Raw genomic sequence first — 6,073 nt, 5'->3', positions numbered from 1 at the left:
CTGAACTGCCTAAGAAAAAAGAAAAATAATGAAAGCCCTTACAGCGACAATCCTGTGAAATTTTCCAGCAGTAAAAGCGATGAAGCGTCCAATACAAAACAAAAACAAGTAGAGTGTGTGTTTGTTTACATGACAATGTGAATTGTACCTGGACGAAAGCGGTATTACCTCTATTAAAATGAAGAAAGAGACATCGCTTCTAACCACGTAACTAAACGGTAAGTCTCCTCGAACCTAGATTGTGGAACGCAAGCTTCAACGTGAAAGATGAATCATGACGATCAGCCGTGACCGACACATCTTCAAAGGGGATAATTAGAAGTGGAAGGAGTGCCAAGCATATTGTCTCAGCAATTCCAAAGCAATGTCACCCTTACATTTAGGCACAGGGGCGGATCCAGGAATTCCGTAAAGAGGGGGCGCGTTTACAAAAATGAAAGGGGGAGGGGGCGCACGCACCCCTCCCCCACTTTTTCCTTTTTATTTCTTTTGCTTCAACAAAAAATAAGGGGGTGGGGCGTGCGCCGGTTGCGGTCTTCCCTGGATCAGCCCCTGAGGCATACCATAATTTCGCCTCTGAAATCAATGATATTAATCATGCACCATTGCTTCATATTCAATAAACTTTGCTTTACAAAATTTCAGTGAGACGTTCCAAAAAATAATTTTGTAACTCCGTTTGCAGTGATTGACTACATAAAGACAGATATATCAAATTGAACGCTTAGCACGTATAACCAAGGGAGATTTTAGCCTGATATTCTGTTCTTCACTGCCCAGATGCCAACAGCACTCATCACCTTCGGCTACGTATAGAGTAACAGCCATGCTGAAAATAAAAAAAAAATTGTCTTTTCTTTGGCAGAAAGACACACAACCCCTTCAAACACACTATAATTGGCAGGGAGTGACAATAAAAAGTTCATTACTAATACTAAGCAGCATATGCATTCCACTCATATGGCGCGAGATACCTCTATAGCAACATAAAGCCTGTCTACAACTCCTTTGGTCGAACAATGACAACCTAAAATTTCAAAGAGATGAGGGAGACGCTATACACCTGGCCTAGATTTAATTAATTCAATTTTCATTCCTACTTCAAGTTGGATTATGCTAATTTTATCATTCCCATCTGCAGTATAACAAAAACAAACGGAGGGAAAATATATAGAAAAAAAGTAAAAGATATAAGTATGTTGTTTCGTGCTCTTATGGGGTTCGAACCCGTACGTGTGCAACCTCACGTCTCTGGTGACGTCGCTTTTATCCTCTCGGCCATGTACGTCTTGACGAGAAAATATGAGGAACGGAAGCTTATATGTGAAAGATGATTCAAGAATCGTTTGGTCCACATTCCATTCTCATTTTCAGTTTTTAGCTGCAAAATTATCAACCTGATGAGGAGATTTGAAAAAATAAAATGCATGATTACTGCAGCTTGTTGTCTGAGCTACCACATACTTAAGTTTGAGAGGAAATGGAGCAAAATCAGCTGAAATAAAGGTGCTTAAACGTTGTCAAGTCAATGCATGGTTTAAAAAAAAAAATCACCTCCCATAGACATAACACGTCAACTTGTCTGATTTTGAGTCTTTACCTTTAATCACAATTTGAAGTATGATGGTAAGTCTTCTCGAACTAAGAGTGTGGAACGGAAGCTTCTACGTGAAAGATGAATCATGACGATCACCCGTGACCGACACATCTTCAAAGGGATCAGTTATTAGAAGTGGAAGCCCTCGTGCCAAGATATTGCCTCAGCAATTCCAAAGCAATGATACCCTTACATTTAGGTATACCATAATTTCCCTCTGAAATCATTGGTATTATTCATGTACAATTGCTTGCCTTGTCCATAAACTTTGCTTTACAAACTTTCAGTGAAAGGTGTCATATCATAATTCTGTAACTCCATTAGCAGTGATTGACTACATAAATAAAGATATATCAAATTGAACGCTTAGTGCGTATAACTAAGGAGGATTTTAGCCTGATGCTGTGTTATTCACTACTCAGATACCAACAATACTCATCACCTACGGTTACGTATAGAGAAATAGTCATGACGAAAATAAGGTTTTCCTTTTCTTTGGCAGATAGACACACAACCCCTTTAAACACACTATAATTGACAAGGAGGGACATGAAAAAGTTCATTACTACTACTAAACAGTGATGCCTTCTACTCATGTGGCACAAGATACCTCTATAGCAACATAAAACCTGTCTACAATTCGTCGTGCGCATGGCAGATTGTCGTTAGCGCGCTTCCCTGCGCCTGGCAGATTGTCGTTACAGCGTGGGAGTGCGCATGGCAGATTGTCGTTAGGGTGTGGGAGTGCGCATAGGGTTAACAACATTCTGCCATGCGCACGGAAGTGCTCTAACAACAATCTGCCATGCGCACGGAAGTGCGCTAACGACAATCTGCCATGCGCACGACGAATTCTGTTATTGGGTCAAACAATAACAACCTGGAATTTCAAAGAGACGAGCGAGACGCCATACACCTGGCCTAGAGTTAATTTATTCAGTTGCCATTCATGCTCCGGTTGTGTTATGTAAATTATTTTCCGACCTGTCTTGTGCAGTGTAACAGGAACAAACGTAGAGAAAAGGAAAGAGAAAACGAAAGGTGGCAAGCGGGGCACTGTATACCAAGGGCAATTTACAACATTACGTATGATAAATGAAGCAAATCCAACCTCCAGCCTCCGACAAAAAAAGGGGGAACTTGAGTGACTGTGTGTCGTGGGGTAATGGCATCGGAATGAAGCTGAACTGCCAAAAGAAAAACAAAGAAAGAGAGAGAGACAAAAAAATAATAGCGTCCTCCGGGTCTCAAACATCTCGTCCTAAGGTGGTGTGTAATAACCATGCAGCGCGCCAAGTGACTATAAAGCCACAAGGCTGTCCCGAAGATTGGATGTGAAATTTATATCTTTATACCATATACAACATGAAAAAGTTCATTACTACCACTAAACAGTGATGCCTTCCACTCATGTGGCACAAGATACCTCTATAGTAACATAAAACCTGTCTACAACTCCGTTATTAGGTCAAACAATAACAACCTGGAATTTCAAAGAGATGAGCGAGACGCCATACACCTGGACTAGAGTTAATCAATTCAGATCCCATTCCTGCAAGTTATTTAAAGGTACATGTTCCTACCTATCCTGTTACAGTATAACAATAACCAATGAAGAGAAAAGGAAAGAGCAAACGAAAGGTGGCAAGCGGGACACTGTAACAAGGGGCAATTTACAACATTAAGTGTGACAAAATTAATGAAGCAAACCTAATCTCCAAACTCCAATACAAAACAATTAGGGAAATAGAGCAGCCGTGTTCATGGGTTACGTATGCTTAATAAAATAATACGATATATGACATCGGAGTAAAGCTGAACTGCCGAAAAAAAAGAAAAAAAAGAAAGAGAAAACTCCTGCGGGAGTCGAACTTCTCGCCTTCCGGTATGGCGTCATGAACACCCAGCGCGGAAAGCGATTACGCCACACGACTGTCCTGAAGACAGATTGTAAAACTTAAATGTATAATAATCCTGTCGTGACAGTCGACTTGTGATGGCGCTATTCAACTTCCCACAAGTGGCCGCGTGGATTCACCAATACAAAATTGCAAAGAACAATCGGGAATCGTTCCGTACAGATTGCATTCTCATTTTCAGTTTTTAACTACAAAATTGTCGACCTAATGAGGAGATCTGAAAATATAAAATACATGATGACTGCAGCTTATTGTCTGAGCTACAACATACTTAAGTTTCAGAGGAAATGGAGCAAAATCAGCTGAGATAAAGGTGCTTAAACGTTGTCAAGTCAATGTATGGTTTAAAAAAAAAATCACCTCCCATAGACATAACACGTAAACTTGTCCGATTTTGTGTCTTTGCTTTTAATCACAATTTAAAGTATGATGACGTCATCAAATTTCAAAACCATGACATGGACTTGAAAGGCAAATGTTCAAAGTAAAACATATCTGAATTTGGGGTGATATCAAGCTTAAACAATAGAGATACGAGTAAATGAATGTCAGAAACAGTACCTCAAAAAAATTAATTCCACTTTTTTGATTTCAGATGATGATATGATGACGTCATGAGTTTTGCTGGCAATATTGGTACTTGAAACGTTATTTCCAATTCATATGCTTTTGTAATATGCAATAGAAATATAGGGTCACCAGACGTTTTAAAGAGCTATGGTGACATAAACAAAAACATGCTTTTTCACTATATTTGCAGAAAGACGCGCGCGCGGAATTTCAACTTTGACGCCAGTGCATTCCTTTGTTATAGGTCAAAATCGATCGGAAATCAATGGATATTGTTACTCAAAGTATCAGAAATCCAAATCAGTCAAAAAAATTGCATTTTCATGTTGGTTACGCCCTCTGCGCGCGAAATTGCGCGGACGGACGCGCACGCGAGAAAATGTTTGAAACGCTTAAAATTGTCTGAAACTTCGAGATTTCCCATTGGGAAGTCGTTTTGAGCCTTTTAAAATTTTGACGCGCGCAAACGCGCGCGTAATGATGACCTTGATTTCTAGCGTTAAAAAGTAAGATAGAGCCTGACCTGAACTTTATGTCCACCGAAAATGATACAGAAATGATATCTAGTTATGAAGTTATGATCGATCATGTGACAAGGTCCGAAAATCACAAAATGGCGCCTAGATGACGTCATAGATATGTTACTGTCATGAAAACCTTATTGTGCCCAGATATTGTTATGAGACATGTTGACTGAAAATGTCATGTCATTCCGTAATGTCATTGTTGAGATATTGACGACACAAAATGTGGCAGAAAGAAAGAAGAATAAAAAACGAGACATGAAAACTCGTCACATTGAGGACGAGTTAGGTGATACGCTTGTGGTCATCAGATGACAGTCATCTGTGATCGACAAAGAAAAGAATGTGATATAGGCACCTTGAAGTTATATTGAGCGTGCATGCGAAACCGTTTCTGTAACCACTCGGCCACGGGTCATCCACGGAAATGGTAAGACAAAAAAAAAAAAAAAAACAATGTATAGATATAACAGGGGAAAGTCAATGCCCATTCAACTAACGTGGCCGTGTGAACATCTATTGCATTGCTAGACGGAAAAGCGGCCTTGTAACGACTGAGGTCGCTATGCCATTTCTGGCAACTTGGGAAAAATACGTCCCGCAGACATAAAACCTATAATCGGCTGGTTTTGATACCTTGCCTTTAATCACAATTTTCAGTGTAATGACGTCATCAAATTACAAAACAATGACATCGTCTTGAAAGACAATTGTTCAAAGTACAACACCTCAGTCGTCGTCATTACATACTATGATCGGTTTGACAAAGTCAACCTGCAAAATGTTGCTGCAGTCGAAGCAATGTGGTCTCCAACACACAAAAAAGAGGGATATGGCGTGTGTGTGTGTCTGTGTGTGTGTATAGGTGCGTTTATATACGAACGTGATTTCTACATGGACGAATATATAATACAAATTGAAGAAAAAAAATAAAATAAAAAAAATTGTTTCGTGATCTTGTGGGGTTCGAACCCGCAACCTCACGTCTCTGAGACGGCGCCTTTAACCACTCGGCCATACGTCTCGACGAGAAAATATGGGGAACGTAAACTTATGTATGTGAAAGATACATGAGGAATCGTTTTGTCCACATTCCATTTTCATTTTTAAGTTTTAAACTGCAAAATTGTCAATCTGATGAGGAGATTTCAAAGAATAAAATGCATGATTACTGCAGCTTATTGTCTAAGCTACAACATACTAAAGTTTCAGAGGAAATGAAGCAAAATCAGCTGAGATAAAGGTGCTTAAACGTTGTTAAGTCAATGCATGCTTTTAAAAAAAATCACCTCCCATAGACATAACACGTAAACTTGTCCGATTTTGCATCTTTACTTTTAATCACAATTTAAAGTATGATGACGTCATCAAATTTCAAAACCATGACATGGACTTGAAAGGCAAATGTTTAAAGGACAACATATGTGAATTTGGGATAATATTGAGCTTAAACAACAGAGATA

Source organism: Diadema setosum, chromosome 3 (assembly GCF_964275005.1).
Source record: "Diadema setosum chromosome 3, eeDiaSeto1, whole genome shotgun sequence".
Lineage (NCBI taxonomy): Eukaryota > Metazoa > Echinodermata > Echinoidea > Diadematoida > Diadematidae > Diadema > Diadema setosum.
Note: the sequence above shows the minus strand (reverse complement) of the source record.